This window comes from Ictidomys tridecemlineatus, chromosome X, assembly GCF_052094955.1.
Source record: "Ictidomys tridecemlineatus isolate mIctTri1 chromosome X, mIctTri1.hap1, whole genome shotgun sequence".
Taxonomy (NCBI): domain Eukaryota; kingdom Metazoa; phylum Chordata; class Mammalia; order Rodentia; family Sciuridae; genus Ictidomys; species Ictidomys tridecemlineatus.
The window spans coordinates 32,730,324-32,755,107 of record NC_135493.1 but is presented as its reverse complement, the minus strand read 5'-3'; the positions used below and the strand labels follow the sequence as shown (position 1 = coordinate 32,755,107).

At 35.3% G+C, this 24,784-nt stretch overlaps 1 pseudogene across 1 annotated transcript; it reads left to right on the top strand.

Annotated features, from left to right (window-relative positions):
* Nucleotides 1-14,678: 14,678 nt before the first annotated feature.
* On the top strand, nucleotides 14,679-16,507 carry LOC144371616 (RNA polymerase II subunit A C-terminal domain phosphatase SSU72 pseudogene; annotated as a pseudogene). The gene is made up of 2 exons (XR_013431578.1): nucleotides 14,679-14,762; nucleotides 15,223-16,507. The product of XR_013431578.1 is annotated as an RNA polymerase II subunit A C-terminal domain phosphatase SSU72 pseudogene (transcript).
* Nucleotides 16,508-24,784: the final 8,277 nt, after the last annotated feature.

Sequence of the window (24,784 nt, the reverse complement as noted above, 5' to 3'; positions counted from 1 at the left end):
TGATAATATAACAGAAAATGTCATTTTAATTATTAACTATATAATTTAGTAGCATTAATTACTTTCACAGTGTCTTGCAACAATCAACATGTTTTGTTTCCAAAACTGTTTTAACCCCTAAACCGAAATTCTATTATCATTAGTTAATATCCACTCATGTTCCCTCCCTGCCCTTGCTACCCTTTTAATTTGTATACTCTAGATATTTTGCACAAAAGTAACAACAAAATATTTGTCTCTATGTCTGGTTCTGTTACTTAGAATATAGTAAATGTTATTCATGTTCTAATGTATATGAAAACCTTATTAATTTTTATGGATGAATAATATTCCATTGAATTTAAATATATACCACATTTTGACTATTCATCTGTTGATGGACACTTGAGTGGTCTCCATCTTTTAGCCCTTATGATTAAAGCTTTAGTGAATACTGGTATACAAGTATTTATTCAAGCTTCTCTTTTCAATTGTTGGGGATGTTTTTCAATTGAGTTCAACTTTATTTTTCAAATTCAGTTTCAATTTTTCAATTTCCAAGAGTAGGATTTCTGAGTCATAAATCTACATTTTATCTTTTTGTAGAACTACCAAACTTTTCCACACATCTGCATCAAATTTACATTCCTGAGAGCAATCCATGAGGATTCCAATTTCTTTACATTGTGACTACACTTGTTATTTCCCTTTTTAAAATTTTATCCATCCATATTTTATCCATCCATATTTTATCATGCTGTATCTATATGGCATGATATTTCACTGTGGTTTTGAATCACACCTACGAAACCATGAATATAAATCTCTCTCCATTTAATTATATTGTCTTCAATAACTCTCAACAATTTCATAGTTGTCAATTGAAAAGTATTATAAATCCTTTGTTAAATTTATTACTAATCATTTTAATTCTTTTATTTTAAATTATATTTTAAAATTATTGTTGATTGAGAATAAAATTTGGTTTTGTATATTTGCTTTCTATCCTCTAATTTTGATAAGTTAAAATATTTACTTTTAATTACTTAGAGGACTCTTTAGGATTGTCTACATTAACACTTATGCTATATATAAGTGAGTTTTATTTCTGTTTTTATGCCTTTCATTTATTTTTTGTAAATTTTTTTGTATTATTTCACTAGTTATGACCTATCAAACATATTTATTAAAAATAGTGAGCAGAGTATACTGGTCTTGCTCCTGGACTTAAAAGAAAATTATTCAATATCACATCATTATGTGTGATGGTATTTATAAATTTTTCATAGATGCCCTCTGTCTCCTTGAAAAGATTACCTTTTATGCTTAGTTTGCTTATAACATTATCTTGAATTGGTACTGATTTTTGACTAATGCTTTTTCTGTATCTTTTGAGAAAATTATGTATTTTTCCTCTTTATTTACCTCATGGTGAGTTACAGTGATCATCAATCAACTTTGAATTTCTAGGATGAGCCCACATTGCCATATTTTGTATATATATTTATTTTGTTAATTTTAATTTGTGTACTTTGATTGTCATAGTTCATCAAAACTGGCCTCTGCTCTGTCAATCTGCTCATAGGGGTATTTATGGGTTATTTTGATATTATATTTTTCAATTCTAAAAAATTACACTTGATTTATTTTTAATACACTCTAATTTTCTAGTGATATAATTTATTTTTTGATATTCTTTAATTTATAGTAAGGTTATTTCATTTTGTTTTACATATAGTGAATTCCATGTTTGATGACCCCAATATCTATATCAACTAAGGATCCATTTTTTAAAAAAAATATTTTTAGTTGTAGATGTTCACAATACCTTTATTTTGTTTGTCTATCTATCTATCTATCTATCTATCTATCTATCTATCTATCTATCTATCTATCTATTTTAATGTGGTCCTGCAGATTGTATCCAGTGCTTCATGCATGCTAGGCAAGAGCTCTACCAATGAGCCACAACTCCAGCCTTACGGATCAGTTCTTATTTTTTATTTATTTTATTTATTTTTCCTCTTGTGCTTCGATAATTTTCTTCTGTTTCTTGCACGTCTTTTATTTATTTTTTTCTTTTTTTGGTGTGGTGCTGGGGATTGAACCCAGGGCCTTGTGCATGCAAGCAAGCACTCTACCAACTGAGCTATATCCCCAGCCCCTGATGTATTTTAATACTGCATTTTGTGTACAAAAATCATATAACTTTTGGATGGTATTATCCTCTTCTCAGAAGGATTTAACTTTCTTCTGGAAGGTATACAGTAACAACAAACTACTTTAATTCATATCACACTGGTTTATTTTCTATTTTCCTTGTTCATAGAGCATGGCAATTTATAGGACTAAAATCTGTGATATTTAAAAGTATCATTCTTGCATGGTAGCACTGAACATAAATTTTTCTTTCTCCAACTTAGGCAATTGCCTGACTTTATGCTCTGTATTTTTATTTCTTGCAAACTATTTTCTGACTAGTTTCTTGGAGTCCTAATCCAATTATTTGTAGCTTAAGAGCCAAAAAATTCCTTGGGGCAGTATTATATGCAGAATATTGTGCTTAACTTTCTATGTTTCTTTGTTCTCCATGATCTTGGCCTCTTAGGTCTTGACTTCAAACCATAGTTTTCTTTTGGTCTCCAAGTTCTGAGTGGGAAATTAGTAAATTTCCTGAAGGAAAAGTGGCTGGGAAGGAAGGAATTGCCTCTAGTGTCTTTCTTTCCATAATCTTAGCTACTCAATTTCAGACTGCTTCCATTGTTTTTTATTCCCTCAGTTTTTGTAGTTGCTTCTTTATTTAGATGAATCAGTCTACTTAGATTTTAGCCAATTTATATATTATATATATACAAATATATATTATACATATATATGTATATATGCACACATATATTATATATATATACATGTATATGTATATACACACACACACACATATATACATGCACATACATACATACATGCTTGGAGTGGTGTGGTCATACACTTCTGCTTTAGACTATCCTCTGATCTTTTGAAATTATTTATAATCAACATCAATGAGAGAAATTTGCCTTAACAACTGGATGATAATTTTTTAAATTATGTTCTTACATCTTCTAAAATCTTTGCAAGCCTTGATGTTTTAGAAACTCTAATATTAATCTCTACCTCTTCATTCATTACAAAATGAGATGTTGCAATTTGTTGGGATAATATAAACAGACTTTAAATTCAATATTTTTATATCAGGTATTTCAATGTATTGATAAATGTCAAATTTTGTAGATTTCACATGCATTGTTAGAGCTGTCACCCTGTAGCATATTTAAATATTACAAAGATTAAATATTATTTAAAGCAGTCACAAGCAGATTCATCATACCTATGTAAGGACTGTAAAATATTTTGAAAATTACCTCAGTCTTCAGTTAACACTAATAAAATAGAGAAAAGGTTCAAAACTACTAAAATCAGGATACAAAAAGGACTAATGGTAGTAATCTACTGATCTTATACCGATAAAGAAATTTAAAAAAAAAAAGGATTTTGAGGGAATCCTATGAACAACTGCATGTCAGAAAATTAGATTACTTGGAAGAAATGGACCAATTCTTAAAAAAGACACAAGGTACTAAAATTCACTTAGGAAGATAAAGGATTATGCCCCAACCTGAACCTATCAGAATGGTTTAGATGCTATAAATAAGAAGAGTTAAAACAGAGATGTGGCATTGTATTTTTAAAAAGTACATTTCAAGTAAGAGAATCAGGGTGGATTTAAAAAATAGAGGAGAGGTGATCTGCAATGGATTTTGTTAGATAAAAATGCATTTCAGATGGTGAAAGTAGATGTGAATAAAAGCATGACCATTGGAGTATATATTTCTTGCTTGGTGAACTGAGGGAAGAATGGTTGAAGCATGGATGCATGGAGGGTTGTAGTTGGAAATAAGATTTTTTAAAATGTTTTTATAGTGCATCATATTACATGATGTTGGAGTTCAGTTTGACATAATTATATATGCATGAAATACAATTTACTCCACCTGAGTCCCCAGAAGTTCCTCTTTCCCTTCCTTCCTCCCTTCCCCTGCTCCCCCTTCCTCTACTTTTTTTCCTTCTATTGATTTATAATTTCCTTAAAAAAATTAGTCAGGGCTGGGTTGCAGCTCAGTGGCAGAGCACTTGCCTTCCACATGTGAGGCACTGGGTTTGATCCTCAGCACCATATAAAAAGTGAATAAACAAAATATCTTTATTGTATCTATCTATAACTAAAAATATTTTTTAAAATTAGTCATTTATATATGCATAAAGGTGAAATTCATATATGTACACAGGTATTATATTCATATATGTACACAGCATAATTTGGTCAATTTTGTTTTACATTTCTTTCCTTTTCTAGTACTTCCTTCCTGCCTTTCAATTCCCTTCTTCTACTCCACTGATCTCCCTTCGGGAGTTATTGGATTAAGTAATTTAAATGCTACCCTTTTAATGGAAAAATGAATGACAATGGTTAGCATTTCTTAGTTTATTTAGTCAAGGAAGAATAAAGCTGTTTGATTTGTATTTTAAACAAATCCTTCTGTAGGTAGAGTAAAGGATGGATTTAAGGGAATCAGCCAATGGAGAAACATTAAATTAGAATCAGTGAGGAGTAATGAGTATGTGACACAAGGCAATGGCAGCAAGAATGAAAGGTATCTTTTTCTGTATTTTTTCTCATTTTGCCTCATAAAATAAGACTTAATAAATTACTTTCTGAGTATAAAGTTCAATCTATGTCATCTAAAGGGTGATATATGTCCAAATGAGTTTCACCTTATATAAATAACTGTGTGGAAGAAATATTATTCCTGTTTATTCAGAGTTTAGCTTACAAGAAATAGCAAGAGGGAACAGAGATCCATTCATGCATTACTATTTTCAACTTTGGGGCTTTGATTGTGATACATCTGAAAATGACTAATGGATTACAAGTAAGAATCCTTTGGATATCTTGCGTATAATCATATATGCATAAAATAAAATTTACAATTTAGACCAAGAGTTTAGTAATATGCTTGTCAAGTAGTGAAAGTTTATTAATCATTTATTTTTCTTTTGAATTATTAAATATATGAATTTATCTAGTGACAAATAATTTATAATTATAGTAAATGAATATTCCTGATTTTTTAAGCTATTCCAAGAGAGGAGGCCAAAGACCAAAACAACCTTTTCAATTTGCTTAGGACCATTGCATATCTGGGCCTTCCTTCTGAACAATTTTAATAAAGCACACTTCTGAGCAAAGACCATAAAAACTCAACAAATAGACCGATTTAAGGATTCAGTGTATAGAAAGCAGGGGCAACATTTTATGCTTTAAACCTAAAGCCCACAATCCCAAAACTATTAGAGCAAGAATAGTTCTTCCCCTTTATTGTGGACACAGGATCCACAGGTACACTTAAAAATGATCAAAATATGTAAATGGATACATGTGCTACAACTACTAGGTTTATACTAGGTGAAAAAATATGTGTTCTAAATCACCAGAAGTACTCACTTAGCCCATATAGAATCCAGTAAGATAGAGTTTAGAGTTTATAAACCTCAAGAGAGAATACAACATCATAAGTACTATGTAGCAATTTTTCTTCAGCCTTACATTTGACAATACTTTTGATTGAAATCAACTGATGATAAATAAGAAAATTGATGCCTCTATTTTGATTCTGAAGAATATTATTATTATTGAAAGTATAAATATTATGGTCATTTGCAAAACCATCTCTAGTTAGCTCTAAATATTGAAAAATGTATTTTACTGCATATGCCAAGTATTCATGTTTGGGTCTGTGTGGGAAAACAAAAAAGTGAAATGAGGGAGAGAGGAGAATAAGAGTTCAAAGCATATTCACTGATGGCAACTACTAGCAAGTTAATTCTTAAACAGTATGATCCAGAAGATGTGTTTCAGATCTGCAGAGCCGAATGAAAACATTTTTGAAAAGTCCAACTTCTTTATTTCCAGAATGAAATGCAAGTATTAATTTCCTCAATGAATGTTCACTCAATACTAAGACTTCTCATTTTCTGCTGCTCTGATAGTGTTCACATTCTTACTCAACTAGTATACTAATAAACAATATATTGTATGGTCTGACTTCCAAAGGGTTTTTACTGACAAGCCAATATGAATTTTCATTATTGTTTTTATTATGCAAATGGAACATACCCTTGGTCTTCTTTCCTTGGGTTTAAGCTGACAGGAAAAACTTCAACTGTCTGAATGCAGATTCTCATAAAGCCTTTATCAACAGAGATTATGAAGGTAAATTTAAGCTTAACATTATCATTGGAGGGGGGAAAGAATGAAGCTGTCTTCTAGATAAAAATAAGGGGTATTCAGAAAGATGGATGAGATGGAAGTAAAGGGAGGGGGAAAGGAGGGAGGGAGAGAAGGAGGTATGGAGGGAAGGATGGAAGGAAGGAGAGAAGAATGGAGAGAGAGATAGAATCTAACTTTGAAACTGTAAAAACTAACAGGGTTGAAAAGGAGAAGGTACTGAGCATAAAATTGCACTTTTGTCTGCCTTTGGCAGGAGTATATAGTAGTCAATGAGAAGGATTTCATTACAGGAGGCAAATTGCCTGTGGATTCTGAAAATTACGGAATACTTATAAAACATTGAACATATCCCTGGTTACAAGTACTTAAGTATGCAATTTGGTACTTCTTGGGGAAAGTTTTGCATTACATAAATTTGTGTTTCAGAGACTTCTTCCATTCTGGGTATAAGATGAATAGCTGAGTAGGAGGTGACATAGCTTTTATATCAATTATTATGCAAACCTGCCTTTGGCTTTGCCTCGGGTTTAAAATATTCTTAAGTCTATAAAAATTATTATAGTTAGAGAAGTAATATTTGCCTAAATCATTGCTCTTCCTCTCAAGTCAACCTTCATTCTCCATTAATGGCATGCTTTCTATGAAAGTCAAAGGAAGCAAAATGGGGGGCTGATTATTAAAAGTGATAAATTTTCTGTATATTTCCTGTAATTCCAGAGCTATAAGAATTGTAGACCTACTAAGGTACGGAGCTTGAAGCAACTTTTCTAAGAACACACACTGACAAAAATGGGATTAGACACCAGGTCATATTGCTCCCATGCCACGGCATTATACAAAAGCTATCTATAAAACTGCAAAGCCAAGAACACTTTCGACTGCTTTCAATCAAATAGCATACATTCATATTCTCTCTCTCTCTCTCTCTCTCTCTCTCTCTCTCTCTCTCTCTCTCTCTCTCTCTCTCTCTCGTAGTTCCCTACCTTGCTATGTCATCCCTGCCACCCACTCCTAAATCCAATCATGTCCTGATTCAAAATTTGTCTCTTTTGTGAAACTTGACTTACTTTACTCTCCAGCCTACACTGATCACAGATTTACACCTCTGGCATTCAACACAACTTTCAAGCTTTAATTTTATATGTGTGTTTATGCCCTTAATCATATATTACTTTAGATTTATTCTTGATTACTTCATGGGGCTTATTTTGTCCCTTCAACTTAATTGCAAGCTTTTTGAAAAACAGGAGCCATGTTTCCTGCTTGCTTAATAATAACTCCAAATCCTTTCCCAACCACCCACGTACAACCTCAGAACAGACAATTGATATATCTTGTTATTATAACTAGAGTTTTAAGTGAATCATAGGCAAGAACACTTTTTAAAATGTACAATTCTCTATTTTTTCAAAATCTATACAATAACCCTACATTACATTTTAAGTAGAAAATTGTATACCATTAAAAACAGAGGGGCCCACACTTTGTTTTCTTTAATGATTCCTTTTCCTCATCACTTCAGCTAACACCAATATTCCAATGCTTTCTAAAACTAGCACTCCCTTGGGAATTTTCACCCAATCCATGTACATGTATACAGACTGTCCTCAACCTTCATTAGTTCCACATATATATATATATATATTTTTTTTAACTTTACAATGGTGCAAAAGCTACACACATTTGATAGAAACTGTATTTCAAATTTTGAAATTTGTTCTTTCTCGAGCTAGCAGTTTGTGGTACTAGAATTCTCTTGCAATGCTAGACAACAGCCTTGATCCTCAGCTCCCAGTAGGCCACATATTATGAGGATGAACCAAAGACAATTTGTAGTTTAATGTATTGCCAGCATCTTTCAGATAGTGTGGTTTTATTTTTGACAGACCATTATGTCTACAAAATGACAATCTGTGTGTGATATTCCAGATTTTATTACAAAACAGTCTTTGTGATAGATGATTTTGACCATTTGTAGGTTGATACTAAGCACATTTAGGTAGTATATTTAAGGTAGGTTAGGCTGAGCTGTGATATTCAGTATATTATATATCTATTAAGTACTTACAATATTTTAACTTATGATGGGCTTTATTAATATATAACCCAATAAGAAATAAAGAAGCATTTTCATTATACTGCCCATGATCTCTCAGGCTCTCTTCAACCTGTGTGTCTTAAATCTATCCATTTAAAATGTTCATTCAATTACCCAATGAATATTTATCAAGGACTGGTAAGTTCTAGGTCTTGGGTACACACTGAAACCGAAACAGATAAGGTAACCCAATGAATCTTAGTTGAGAGAGATTCAGAGCAAACAGATAAACAAATTGATAAATCTGAAATTTCCAATGTAGAAACAAAAATTATAGATTCAGAATTAAAGTCCAAGAATCAGAAGAGATTTTGGTGAATTTCAAGTCTCTTTCATATTTCTTTTTTTTTCAATATTTTTTCAGTTGTCAATGGACCTTTGTTTTACTTATTTATATGTGGTGCTGAGAATCAAACCTACGGCCTCACACATGCTAGGCAAGATCTCTACCACTAATCCATAACTCCAGCCACCACATTTCTCTTTTAAATGGCCAAAGAAAATGTTACTTTCCTCAAATTATACAGCCTAGCCTAGACTTGATAAAGGCATTGGACCTTAAACAAGTGTTGTTTTACTTACATATAATCCTGTTGCTCATACACTTGGTGGTTCATAATCTCCAATGAGACAAAGCTTATGTATTAATTTAAAAGCAATATTTTTGATATGTATTAGGTTCTAGGGAGAGAGTGGTAAAAATGTCATCCAAACAATTATAAATGGAAAATTCAACTCGTGATAAAGAGGCAGATTCTTGATAGATGTTTATCTATTTTACTAAAACTTTCAAAGAACCATATTTTGAGTTTGTTGATTCTTTTTTGTCACTATTAATACTGTTTTGTTATCTATTGTACATTTATTCTTTACTTTTTTTCTTTTTAGATATACACAATAGTAGAGTATATTTTCACATATTTATACAAGCATGGAGTATAATTTATTCTAATTAGGATCCCAGTCTTGTGGTTGTACTTGATATGAAGATTCATTGAAGCGTATTCATATATGTACATAGAAAAATTGTGTCAGATTCATTCTTTTCCAATTCTTTCAGTTGACTCTGTTCTACTTTTTCAAACATCAAATTTGACTACTAATGCAATTTTCATCCTTTTTTGGGGGGGCTGGGGATTGAACTCAGGGGCATCAGCCATTGAGCCATATCCCCAGCCCTATTTTGTATTTTATTTAGAGATAGGGTCTCACTGAGTTGCTTAGTGCCTTGCTGTTGCTGAGACTGGTTTTGAACTCACAATCCTTCTGCCTCAGCCTCCCAAGCCACTGGAATTACAGGTGTGCACCACCATGCTTGGCCAAATTTCATTCTTAAGTCCTAAATTACAGTAAACAATTTTGTAAAATGTTTTTAGTTGTATATGGACTCAATGCGTTTATTTGTTTTTATGTGGTACTAGGATCAAACTCAGTGCCTCACACTTGCGAGGCAAGTGCTCTACCGCTGAGCTACAACTCCAGCCCTACAATAAACAATTTTAAGAAAATTTTATGTGCCAGTTTAGCTTCCTCCACAATTGTAAATGTGGTGTTTTTATTGTTATTCATTTCCAGATATTTTAGTCTTTATTATGTCTTCTTTGAATCATAAATCATGTAGAATTTTTAGTGTTATGTTTCTATATATATAGGGATCGATCAGTAGTCATGTTTTTATTGATGTCTAACTTTATCATATAGTTATCAGCACATGTGTACTATGTATTTTAATTTTTAGACTTTCTTTGGAATCTATATATAGATGGTTGAAACTGTTACATGAATGCATATGTTTTCCAAATAAACCTTGTTAGCTGTGTTTTCATATCCTTATTTGTGGCTTGTCCATAAAATCTATCAATTTCTGGAGAGGGGGCCTGAGTGAAAATCTCATAGTTATAATTATAGATTTGTCTATTTTCCTTTGTTTCTCTGTGTTCTGAGCTTACATTACTATAGAAGTCTATTACATTTTCCTATATTTTGATTTTTATCATATGAATTATTGATTTCTTAAAGCACAAATTTGAGAGCATTGTTCTTCTGCACAGAATTCATCAAGGGTGTGCTATTTGCCAATATGCCACTCTTGAATACTTTTGTGTGATTTCATTGTTTAGGTTCGATTCTATATCACTAATCTTATTTTTCCAATGTTACTTCTCATGAAATTTCTGCATAATTTGATCTTTGCTCACACCAATCTCAACCTTACTCCATAATGTTCTTACATATAGGGATGTTCTCCTCTTATTCTTCTTTTATGTAATTACTAACTATTCCTTAAGGACATTTTTTTCAACCAAACCTTTCTATTTACCCTAACCTGTACTTATCACTCCTTTCTCAGACTCCCAGAGAACTAAAGTCTGAAGGATATTTGACCATTTTCTATTCTTAATTAGACTAGAATCATTAAGGGAAAAGCTCAATTTTATTTAATACAGGTAAAACACATAGTAGGAATGTAATCATTTATGCAACAACATAAATGGAGAAGTTGATGTTGATCTGCAAACTAAGTAAAGTGAAAGTCAAGACTGAATATACAGTTATTTGAAAGACAAGGCATGGCAGCTTAATTGGGTTTAGGTATGAAAAAACAGTTAATCTTATTTTTAGTGGATAAAATTTCTCAGTGTATTAATCTTAGGCCAATGAAATGAAAGCTTTTGCCATTCTAATAAAACAGACTGAAACAAATAGCAAGACAATCCCAGCTGCTGAGCCATACATGAAACATATTTAAAGAGTGTAGATATTACATTTCCTATTTACAATTCCTAATTATATTTGACCCGGGTCCAAACCAAGAATAAAATTATAAGAAAGGGTAGTTATTTACCCTTCTTTTTATGAAAAATACCAAGTAAATTTAGGTGGAATTTCCAAAATTTAGTTGCTGGTTCAATTTGTTTCCTGACACTTCATTACATGCGTCTGTACACATGGAAATTTTTCTGTACCACAATCACCAATCAATGTCTTATTAAGATATGGTAGGTATTCTTTGTAAATCACAGGAAGAGTATCTCACTACTATTTTTCCATAGTTTTATTTGGAATATCTCAAATATATAGTACAGAAGCTCATCCAGTGAAAAGACCATAATGTGGACTATGCCGTTATAATCAATGTCTCATTATCTTAGAGAGATATTTCACAGAAAATCTTACTTTCAACTACTTAAAAGATTCTACCTGATGTAAATATGGTTTTAAGATATTTTATACAATCACCTCTTTTTACTGAATCCTAGAAAATTAGATCTGTAATTCAACTTGGACACTAATCAGGGTTCTTTCTGTGTGTTTATTCCAAGAGCTGATTGATTTGGGGGAAAGGTTACTTATTCTCTGCTCCATATTTCCATGTGGAAGCCCTTCCTTTGTGTAATACTCTTGATCTTTGTCCTAATCAAAAGGAAGAGTGGATTAACTCATTGGTGAGCCTGAGAGAATAAACTAAATGAATATATTTAAATCCTTTCTTGCAGCACTGGGATCTACAGTTCCACTAAGAAAATGCATTTCAAGGTTATCTATGTATCATGAGGCAAATGGCATGCTCCTGCACAGTGAGATCTGAGATTCTCCAGCTGTGCTGTTGACATCAGAGCTCATGCTCTTAACCATTATTTGCACTGTTTATAAACTCAGTCTTACCCTTAAGTGAATTTTTCCAAGGTCATGAAGATATTTAACATTAAAATTGAAATTTTAACAAAGGTTTTTTGGACACTAAAGATAATTTTAAAAAATCACTATATTCATTCAAATTAATATTAAATTTTCATAATGAAAAATTCTGCTTCTGAACAATATAGAATGATAGTAACCAGATTTGCCCTCCCTCCTCAAATAATAACAATAAAAATTTAAACAGAAAAATACATGAAACAATTGGATTTTAACACAGCATCTATCAAGCAAGCAAGATAGTGATCCTAGAGAGAAGGGAAAAACAAATCAACTGAGTACTATGATTACCTCAGATTCTTTCCTTCCATTTCTAGGCTGATGTTCAGGATAAAATAATCCAGGTGGAGTAACCTCAGCATACTTGAGGTAACGGAAATGGAGCTGAAAGTCAAGGGATAACAGAGTTCACAGGATAGAGTACCATAGAGAAAAGAGCAACCCACTCTCAAAACGTGTGATTTGCAAAGAATTCACTATAGTAGTTGGCTCAGGGAAACAGATAAGTGAAAGGGAACTATATATAAAGTAATTTTAAAAAAATTAAAAATGAAAAGAGTAAAAATAAAAGAATATGCAACAAAACTGTAATATACTATTCAGACATCCCAGTCCTCAATAAAATGATGCATGAAAGATATTTGCTTTCAAAAATGGTAGAAATGTGTGTGGAAAAAATGAAAGAAAAAAAAGAATGAAAAAAAGAGAACTTGAGGTGATGGGAGGGGAGGGGAAGGGGGGATAGGAAGGGCAGCAGAATAAAATAGACACTAGTATCGCTGTATGTATAAACATGGCTGTATAACCAATGTGATTCTGCAACCTGTACACGTGGAAAAATGATTAAAATGTATGATATATCAAGATAACTGTATTGTCATGAGCAACTAATAAAAAAATTGAAAATTTCTGTTGCAGTTCAAAAGTTTCTCCCCTTCCCTTCTCAGCAGGTAGGTGGGGTTGTCTGGTATATGATGCTTGCTCCACTCTCAGGATGGGTGGGGTTTCTAGGTATGCTCAGGTCTCTTTCCTGGGTGCCAACTGGTCTGGAAATTTTAAGTTAGTGCACCTTCAGAGCCCAACAATTGCCAGTACACTGTAGAAGACTGCCACCCCACATTCACTGGAATCTCTTAGGGTTTGGGTTCCACTTGTGTGGTGTGGGAGTCTATTCTTGGCCCCTCATATCACCTGCAAACCTGATAATTTCTGGTCTCTGATTTAGTCTCCAAAGTCAATCTCTCTCACTCCGGCCCTTTTGGATTCCCAGTCAAGTGCTTTTCTCCCAGCTCATCCTGAGACCTGGGCACCAGGACCTGTGCACCTGTCTCAGAGCTGTGTGCTGGATCTGGAGAGTCTGGCAGCCAAAAGGAATGTGGAGCCTAGCCACATCTGGGGCTGAATTGTTCTGTGTCTGGTGGACCTGAGCCAGGCACTGAGACCCATGGGCCAGTAAAGCTCCATGTGATGGGACAAGTTGGGGGCTAGGGAGGAGTTTGGAGATTGTGGACTGGGGAGCTAGAGGGCCCTGTTGGGTCCCAAACTGATGCCAGACATGGCAGGTCCAGGAGACTGGTGAATGCCGGACTCAGGAGGGAGTCAGGGACCAGGGTGGTACTGGGACATGGCCGGTACCGGGACATGGCCAGTGCCAGCCCAAGTGAGTTGCAGGAGACTGGTGGGCACAGACCCACTGGTTGGTCGAGCTGAGAATAAAATGCCCTCCCACCCTCTTCCAACTTTCTGACCAACTGTAGCCAGCCTCAGGACTCACAGAGCTGAGGAGAGCCAGGCTCTCTGCAGCCTCTCTAATCTGTGCTCCCTGGGTGAAATGCTCCCAGTGTCTGACATGTCAAAGGATTGTGAGAATCAGACCAAATGCAAACTCACAGATCTAGGATTCAGTTTCTGAAGGCTCCTTCCCACTGTAGTCCCAAGAATGCTCCTGGATCACGAAGGATTAATAAAATCTGGTGGAGAGTTTTGGTCATTGTGTCTTTAATATTCAATTAATGCATCAAGCAGTCTGTGGTTCAGCCAGGGCAAACTGCTCCTCCTGTCTCAGCATTTTTCACTCTAAGCCTCAGGGAGATGTGGCATTCCCATTGTTTTGAGTTCTGGGTGGCTTAGCTAAGGGAACTGCTGCCTCACACTAAGCCTCTATCTTTCTCCTCAGAAAAACCAAACTCTTAACTAGGCTCTGACCCTGTGGGCCAGCAGCAGCTGTGTAGAGCACGTGGGCCTCAGGAAACACCACTTGGCCTTGGCCAACTGTGGCCAGACCTTTGGGAAGCCTGCCCTTGGGAGAGGTAGGGTGCTATGGTGTGGAGCTGAGGTGTCCCCCAAACCTCAGGAGAGAGAACACAAGAATGTTGGAAGAGAAATGATTGGGTTATAGCCTTAACCTAATCAGTGAATTAATCCCTGGTGGAATTAACTGAGTGGGAACTGGAGGCAGGTGGAGCGTGGCTGGAGGAGGCGGGAACTGGGGCGTGGCCTTGGGGTATGTATTTGTATGTGGCGAGTGCAGCCCTGGCTCTGGCTTCTGGTTATCGCGAGAGCTGCTTCCCTCCACCACGTTCTTCCACCATGATGTTCCTCCTCATCTGAAGCCCCCAGGAATACAGCCAGCCTTCTACTGACAAGACTTCCCAAACCGTGAGCCCCCAAATTTTCCTCCTCTAAAAATTTTTCTTGTTGGGCCTGTTGGGAAAAGTATAAATGGCAGCCGTACCCCAGAGGAAAAAAACCCCAACATGGAACCTAAGGACCTCTTCTTCCTACCTTCCTCTTTTCTGCAGTGGCGTGAAAAGTTCCCACCTGTGTGAACTCTCCCACTGGTGCCAATTTCAAATCTCGCTGGCTGGGAACCTTAGCCCCAATAAGAACTAATTCCTGGGCTCTGGAGATGATATCTGAAAGAACTTGCCAATAAACGGGTGGCCTGCCATTTATCTAAGCCCTACCATCTCCCCGTTAGTTCTATATAAGCACACAGCTTTTTGCAATAAAATTGGAATTCTCCCAGCGAAGTGTCTTTGCGTGGGGAATTCTTTCAGGGCCTAATTGCTACAGGAAAAAACCTGACTATAACTCAGGGGTCTCTCCTTGGTTCTAGGGACCAGCGGGCTGCTTGGCATTCCCGGACTCTGAGTTGCATAAAGCTGTTTTCATCCCTGACTGGGATTAGCTGCTTTCCATTGTGCTATGGCTGAAGCCTGTGGGTGGAAGTACAGGATGGCGATGGATCTGCATTGGTCACGTCTGCGGGTGGCCGTCGTGTGCTCCAATAACCAGAACCGGAGCATGGAGGCGCACCGCCTCCTCAGCAAACGAGGATTCAATGTCCGATCCTTTGGAACAGGAGCTCACGTGAGGCTTCCAGGACCAGCACCTGGCAAGCAAAATGTTTATGATTTCAGAACCACATATGATGAGATGTTCCACGATCTTCTTAGGAAGGATGGAAACTTCTATGCACAGAATGGCATTTTACGTATGTTAGACAGAAATAGGAGAATCAAGCTCCGGCCAGAAAGGTTCCAGGACTGTGAAGATGAGTTTGATTTGATCTTCACATGTAACGAGCTAGTCTACGACCAGGTGGTGGAAGTTCTTAATTCCAGAGAACAGGTAACCTGCCGTCCAGTGCACGTGATCAACGTGGACATCGTGGACAACCATAGAGAGGCCACCCGGGGAGCGCTCATTATCTGTGAGATCTGCCAGTGTATCCAGCACTTGAGTGACATGGAGAATGACATCGATGGCATGCTGCAAAATTTTGAGAAGAAGACTGGCAAGGCTTTCCTGCACACTGTCTGCTTTTACTGAAGATGGCCACCTCACACCGTCCAAAGCCACCTTCTTGAATTTTCTTTCTTTGAGGGGGGTACTGGGGATTAAATTTGGGGGCACTTGACTACTGAACCACATCCCCAGCCCTATTTTGTATTTTATTTGGAGACAGGCTCTCACTGAGTTGCTTAGCAGCCTGCTTTTGCTGAGGCTGGCGTTGACTTCAGGATCCTCCTGCCCCAGCCTCCTGAGCTGCTCTTTTGTTAATATTTTTTTTCCTTCCTGGTATCTTTTTCTTTTAGATACTTGGCCAGTGGACTGTGATATTTTGCAAACGTTATATATGGAAAGAAAAGATGCACATAGGTACCAGATTAAAACCATTCAGTTTTTTGTTTCACTTTTATTTATGAAGAAGATATAGATTATAAAGGGGTTTATCTTTAACCCAAAAAGAAAGAAGGGAATGATACATCCCCTTAACATATGTGTGACTTTATGCCTGTCTTTTCCTTTTTGCCCCTCCTAACTTCCTACATTAAAGTATTAACTCATTGCTTTAGTTAAGTACTTACTTATATTAAGAAGGAACTTGGTCAATAAATAAATCGATGTCAAACAATAGATGCTTCTATCTTTTTAAAAATTGGTTCTAATTATACATGACAATAGAATGCATTTTGACACATTGTACACAAATGGAACACAACTTCTCCTTCCTCTGGCTGTACATGGTTCAGAATCACACAGGTACTGTAACCATACATTACATAGGGTAATAATGTCCATCTACTTCCACTATCCTTCCCATCCCCACCCACTCTGCCCTTCCTTGACATCCCTTTGCACAATCCAAAGTTCTTTGTTTCTTTCATACCCCTGTTGCCATTATGGATCAGCATCCACTTACCAGAGAAAACATTCAGCCTTTGGTTTTTTGGGTTTGGCTTATTTTGCTTAGCATGATATTTCCCAGCTTCTTCTATTTACCTGCAAATGGTGTAATTCCATTCTTTTTTAAAGATCATATTCCACTGTGTGTATGTACCACATTTTCTTTATCCATTCATCCGTTGAGGGGCACCTAGGTTGGTTCCATAGTTTAGCTGTTGAGTTGAGCTGTTATAAACCCTGATGTGGCTGTGTCACTGTAGTATGCTGATTTTAAGTTCTTCCATCTTTAAGAACCATCTTTTAACTGGGAATACAAATGTAATTACATATGACATCCTCCAGTGAATACCTAACTTTGAGCTACTCCACAATATACACATATTTCAAAACATCATTTTGTAACCACAACTATGTACACATTTTGTAAATTGAAATGATAAGGGACTGGGAATATAGCTAAATGCTGTGCACTTGCCTAGCATATGAGGCCTTGGGTTCAGCACTGGAAAAAAAAAGATAAGCATGTGTTTCATGCTGGTTATCTTCTACTTGCTTCTCCAGGTGACTTCACCCTTCTAACATCCTGCTCTATGCCCCAAAAGATAGTTCATGAAACATGTCAATTTGGCTAGGTTGAACCACAGTCCCCAGAATTTCTGCTGTGAGCTGCTAAGGGGAATTCCCTGAGGCAATAGCTCTTTTCTAGAAAACACACCTTCTTTGAGTTATTCAATCAAAGGCTAACCTAGGTACTGCTGTGAAGGTATTTTGCGGTTGTAATTAAAGTCTCTCATCAGTTTCTGTTGAGTAAGTCAAAAGGCAGATTTTATTAGGGCCTGGCCTATTCCATGGAAGCCCTTTAAAAGGAAGGCTTTAGCCCCCTGAGAACAGAAACACAAAGCAGCAGAAAGGAAGGAAGGAAGCCTTTCAACATCTCTCCATCTAGGGATCTTCACGCTGTTGTGGCTGTTTGCTGACTGTTGGCCTGAGGTAGTGGTTGAGTCTGCAACTGCTCTGCCTTTCCCTGGACCTTCCTTCAATCTCTTCAGCTCCCGATTGAGAGAGTCTACCTTCTTGTGATCTTCCCTTCCTGATTGCATGCCCCATGGACTTTGGACTTTCCAGCCAGCCTGACAATGGATTGGGTAAGGAAACTCCTTGTAATAACCCCCTGCACACACACACACACACACACACACACACACTCTCTCAGAGAAGTGATTTGGATGTGTCTCCCATTGGTTCTGCTTCTCTGGTTGAATATCAACTACACACCTTGCTTGAGAGGCTCATTACTATAAATAAATTCCATGGGCTTCCTTGGTCTCTGATTTCTGGTGGTAGATTAGAGGAAGGAAAATGATTTTATAGAGGATTTATCCCTATTTACTTATTGTCTTGCCCTGACATCTTTCCTGTGAAAGACCTAAGCAACCTCATTCTACTGGGGACCTCATTTTGCTCTGAAACTTAACCCCTGACCTACTGCAGTCCTAAAGTCAGGAAAATACCACAGAGAAGCTCTGTGGAAACAGTTCTCAGAAAAGCCGCAGATGGTGATCGCCTAAGATAGGCCAAGATATTGAAATATCTGAAATTCCAGATGGCCCCTACCTAGGTGTGGTGGCCAATATCTAAACTAGAAGCCCTGCAGCTTGGCACATACCCACCTTGCTTACACCCTCACGATCTAAATCAATCATTTTCAAGTGCATCAACCCCTTGAACTAACCAATAATCCTTTCCAGATTCTTTCCCGACACTTGATATGCTAATCATGTTTTAGATTTGTTTGATTTTTCCCGCGGTGGTGATGATTTGCTAAGAGATGCTATGATGTATGTGGGGTCCCTGCCTTCCTCAAAGAATGTATAAAATTGCTACAAACCCTGGGCTCGGGGCCTTTCATTGTCACCAGTTGCTGTGTGCACGTGGAGGACTGAGCTAGCTCTCAATAAACACCTCTTTGCTGCTTCCATTGATCTTGGTCTCTGGTGGTGTTTTGGGGGTCCCGAATTTGAGCATAACACCTGCAAGATGCCACAGTCTAATTTGTGTACCTTGACCATGTCACAGTGTCCCTGAGGTTGCCCTACATACACAACTTTCCCTCCTCATTGCTTTAGGCCTGGAAGTGGTCACCACCTCTCTGCAATGTTATTGGCCCCAAGGTAATACATGGTGTTCTGTTCTCTATACCATGCTCTCAGGTTTGTTAATAACCCCTTTATTAAGCATTTCTGAAATTATTGTGCTTTATCATGTTTCTTATTCTTGAATAAGCCTTAAAAGCTTATTTTAATTAGTTACTTATAGATAAAATAATAGAAGGCATTGTATATTTTTAATAATCTTGGTGCAGGGGAATTTTTAAAGATGACATTTAAAACCTAGATGACATTATGAGAAAAAAAAATGGAAGGTTTGATCACATTAAAAATATCATGTGGCAAATACAGCATGGTATTGTCATGAAAACCAATGGAGTAGAAGACAGAGACAAATCCACATTGGTGCATTCATAAGACCCTTGACAAAGGTGCCTAAAATGTACATTGGAGAAAAGATAAACTTTTTTAACAAATGATGCTAGATATTCATATGTATAAGAATGAGGCTAGATCCTTATCTCTCACAATGCACAAAAATTAACTCAAAGTGGATGAAAGACCTAGGAATTAGACCAGAAATAAATGCTAAAAGAAAACAAATTCAACACTCCAATATGTTGGCATAAACACCAACCTCCTTAATACGACTACTAAATCTCAATAAATGCAACCAATAATCACTACATAAGATGGCTACAAATTAAAAAGCTTCTGCACAGCAAAGGAAACAAGAGTGTAAAAGGGAGAGCCTACACAGAATGGGAGAATAGGAGAAAATCTTGACCAGCTACTCTTCTGACAGGGGATTAGCATCCAGAATATATTAAGAACTCAAAAAAAAAAACCCCTCAAAAAAACCCAAATAACCCAATCAATAAATGACCAAATAAAATAAACACGTTTCTCAAAAGAAAAAAAAATGCAAATAGCCAACAAATATGTGAAAAAAAGTTATCAACACCCTTAGCAATCAGGGAAATTCAAATCAAAACTACATTGAGATTCTATCTTATTTCAGTCAGCATGGTATTCCTCTAGAATACAAATAATAATAAAGGCTGGTGAGGATGTGAGGGGAAAGGTACACTCATATATTGCTGGCAGGGATGCAAATTCATACAACCACTTGGAAAGCAGTATGGAGATTCTTCCAAAAAAAGGGAATGAGTAGAGCATGGTGGTGCACACCTGTAATCCCAGCAACTCAGGAGGCTGAAGCAGGAGGATTGCAAGTTCAAGGTCAGCCTCAGGAATTTAATGAGGCCTTAAGAAGTTAGCAAGACCCTGTCTCAAAATAATTTTTTTTCTGGTATCTGAGATTGAATCCAGGGGTGTTTATCCACTGAGCCACATCCCCAGACCTTTTTATAATTTATTTAGAGACAGGGTCTCACTAAATTGCTTAGGGCATTGCTAAATTACTGAGGCTGGCTTTGAACTCATTATCCTCCTTCCTCAGCCTCCCAAGCCACTGGGATTACAGGTATGCACCATTGCACCTGGCTCAAAATAAGAGTTTTTTTTTTTTTTTAATGGGAATATGGCTCAATCGTTATGTGCCCCTGGGTTCAATCCCTGGTACCAAAAGATTAGGCATGGAACCACCATCTGACTCAGCTATCCCACTCCTTGGTATATGTCCAAAAGATCTAAAAATCAGCATACTATTTAGGGATGCAGCTACTTCAATGTTTAGAGCATTGCAATTCACAATAGCCAAGTTAAAGAACCAGCCTAGGTATCTCTGATAGGTTAATTGATAAAGAAAATGTGGTATATCTTGGATTTCTATTTTAAATTATCCATGGTGCAGAGATTCTATTATTTCTGCACTATAAGTTCTTAGAGATGTGAAATAGCTCTCATCACAGTTCCACAAATAGAACACCAAAAACAGAACTAATGAAACCATGAACATTTGGAAATTGGTTGAGGGAATTGAAATAGCTTATTTTGTTTTTAAAATAAGCCAGGAATTCAGAATGTTTCCCAAGAGATCAAGGTGTTAGTTAATCCGTTTGCTTATTTTTCATATTCTGTATAGTTTGTAAATAAAAAAGTGTTTGCTCTTATTTTTTCTGATGTTCATTATCTTGTATTCATGTTTCAGTTGAGTAAATCAGATTATTTTAAATAAATGTTTGTCATATGCTTCTTACAAAAGCAATCACCTCAGTTTTATGATTTATAATGTGATATATACATATATATCACATTATGACAATAAACAGATTTGTCTTCAAAGAAAATGTGGTATATATGCACAGTAGAGTTCTACTCAACCATAAAGAATAAAATTGCATCATTTGTTGGTAAATGGATGGAACTGGAGTATATATCATGCTAAGTGAAATAAACCAGACTCAGAATGTCAAGGGTCAAATGTTTTCTCTCATATGCAGAATCTAGAGACAAATATTTTTTGATTGATTTTTTTTTAAAAAATAAATTACAGTGGAATGCATTACAATTCTTATTACATGTACACAACACCTTTTTCATAACTGGTTGTATATAAAGTATGTTGACACCAATTTGTGTATTCATATATGTACTTTGGATGATGATGTCTATCACATTCCACCATCCTTGCTAATCCCCTGCCCCTTCCCTTTCCCTCCCACCCCACTTCCCTATCTAGAATTCATAAATTCCTCACACACTACTCCCTCCCTACCCTACTCCCTCCCTACCCTACTATGAATCAACCTCCTTATATCAGAGAAAACATTCAGCATTTGTTTCTTTGGGGATTGGCTAACTTCACTTAGCTTTATCTTCTCCAACACCATCCATTCACCTGCAAATGCCATGATTTTGTTCTCTTTTATTGCTGAGTAATATTCCATTGTGTATATATGTCACATTATTTTTTATCCATTCATCTATTGAAGGGCATCTAGTTTGGCTCCACAGTTTAGCTATTGTGAATTGTGCTACTATAAACATTGATGTGGCTGTGTCCCTGTAGTATGCTGTTTTTAAGTCTTTTGGAGACACAATTTTTTAAAAGGGGATTTCATGAAAATAGAAAAGACAACTGTTGGGGAATCAAGGGGAAGGGCATGGGATGGGAAAGGGGAGGGACTGCATCAATGTAATTGCCCAAATCATGCTATCTGTATGAATATATCACAGTTGACTCTATTTTTATGTATAACTATGGTATACCAATTAAAAATAAATAAATAGAAGGAAGACCTATAGAAGTAGGGTGTCCAGGGGAAGAAGGAGGGTAGGGAAGGTAGTAATATTTGGGTCTGAAATGGAGCAAATTATGCTATATGCATTCATGAATACATTAAAATGAACCCCACAACTATGTAAAACTATGATACTCTAATTATAAAATATCGCATGGCAAAATAAAGTAAGCAAAGGCAAAATGTCATATATCAAATTAAGAGAAACAATAGTATCATATAAATTAAAAGATTAATTTCTATACCAAATGCCTATAAACTTTTAAGAAAAAGAAGAAATTAGGAAAAAAACAAGGAGACTGGGGTTGTGACTCAGTGGTAGAGTACATGTCTCACACATGTGAGGCACTGGGTTTGATCTTCAGCACCACATAAAAATAGACACAATATCTTTATTTTGTTTATAACAAAATTTTTTTTAAAGATTTAAGAGAAAAGGAAAAGCATAAAGTTTATAACCTAATAAATTAAAGCATCTTGTAATTAAATTAATAGATCTTCCATATTACTCATGACCAAAGAAATAGCAAAATGAGACTTAACTTTTTCTCCTCATTTCATTAGGAAAGTAACTGATAGAACTAGTAAATTCAGTAAAGTTAAAGGATACAAATCAACATATAGAAATCGATTGTGTTTCTACATACAACAAAGTACAAAAAACAAAGAGGCAAACAAGTTTATAATAACTATAAAAGATATAGGAATGAATTTAATAAAGGAGGTGAAAGATCTATACACATAAAATTATAAAAGTTAATGAAAGAAATTTGAAGAAGATACAAATAAATGGGAAAGAAATCCGATGTTTATAGATTGAAAGACTGATATTTTTGAAGTCAAATTCATAATTGAAGACAGTAGAATTATGAAGGTCAGGACATGGAGAAATTGAAAAGTGTTGGTTAAATGACCCAAAATTTAGTTACATTATGAATTAAAACGAATAAGTCCTAGGGTCTAATATACAATATGGTGGCTACAGTTAATAACACTATTATTTTCTCAAAATTTGATGTTAGCAGATTTTAAATGGCCTCAAAATGCACATACCATACACACAATAACAATGGATGTGTTAACTAATTTGACAGTTGGCTATAGTAGTATATATAGTATATATATATATATATATATATATATATATATAGAGAGAGAGAGAGAGAGAGAGTATATATATTAGTATATATACACTGTATATAATATACAGTGTATGTGTATATTGAATTGTCACATTATGTATCTTTAAGGTATGTAATTTTGTCATTTAAATATTTTTTTTTAAAAATGGAGATGTCTACTTCTACTTATATTCAACATTGTACCATAGGTTATTGTCAGTGAAACTAGGTGAGAAAAGAAATAAAAAACATCCACTTTGTAAAATAATTAAAACTTTTTTTTCATTCACAGATGTCATTATTATGTAGAAAATCCAGTAGAATACACAAAAAACTACCAGAATGAATTAGTAAGCTTAGAACTTTTTCAAGCTATCTTGAAAGAAAATTTTCTGGAGATAAGACAATCTATTCTAAAAATAGTGCTGGGAAATTGTGTATTTATATCCATAAATGTGAACTTTTATCCATATCTCATATTAGGTTGGAAATTAACTAACTCAAAATGGATCATAGATCTGTTTAAAATCTAAAACTGTAAAACTTTCAGAAAACAACATTTATCCAAAGAAAATATTTTTGTCACCTTGAATTAAGGCAGTTTTCTTAGATACATATCCAAAAGCATACTCCATACAAAAACAAAATTATAAGTTTGACTTCATCAAAATATCTGTTCTTCAACACTGGTAAGAAAATGAAAATACAAAGTGTATCCTGAGGAAAAAAATTGCAAATCACATTACTTTTTAGAGAGTCATTAAGATTTCTTTTAATACTAATATTCTGAAATTAAGTCCATTTTGAAAGTTTCAACAATTAAGTTTTAGAGGTAAGTATCTGATATGAAGAGAATTCAACTCCCACAGAATACTTTTAGAAGTTCATCAAAACAAAAGTATCAGTACTATTGTGGAAGAAAAAACTGGAACAAGTTCCCTCACATATTTTGTCTCCATAAATTTTATGGCCATGATAGTCAACTCACAATGCCCTGTTTTGGGGCATAATTAATAAAAGTCTGGGATCCAAATTAGAATAAGATATTCAGGCTGGCAATATAACTCAGTTGGTAGAGTGCTTGCCTCACATGCTAAGGCCTTGGGTTCAATCCCCAGCAACACACACACACACACACACACACACACACACACACACACAGAATAAGGTATATTCCATGCTTATATAAATAAAATATATTCTATTGTCATGTATAACTAAAAATAACAATTAAAAATTGAAAAAAGAAGAATCCTATATTTTTCCTAAATATCAAAAATTACATAGAACTCTGATAAGATAATTTCAGACATGTCAATGATAGATATATGTAGATCATGTTTATTTAAGTATAAAAAGAAGGAAAACCACAAATAACCACTATAAACACCCATAAAAATGTATGATATATGATATGTCAAGATCATTGTAATGTTTTGAGCAACCAATAAAAAAATATATTTCATTCTTAAACACACCAAATTATGCTGTGTCCATGTACAAATATAGCATAATGTTTTAAGTATTTCACTGCTGTGACTAAAAGACCCGAC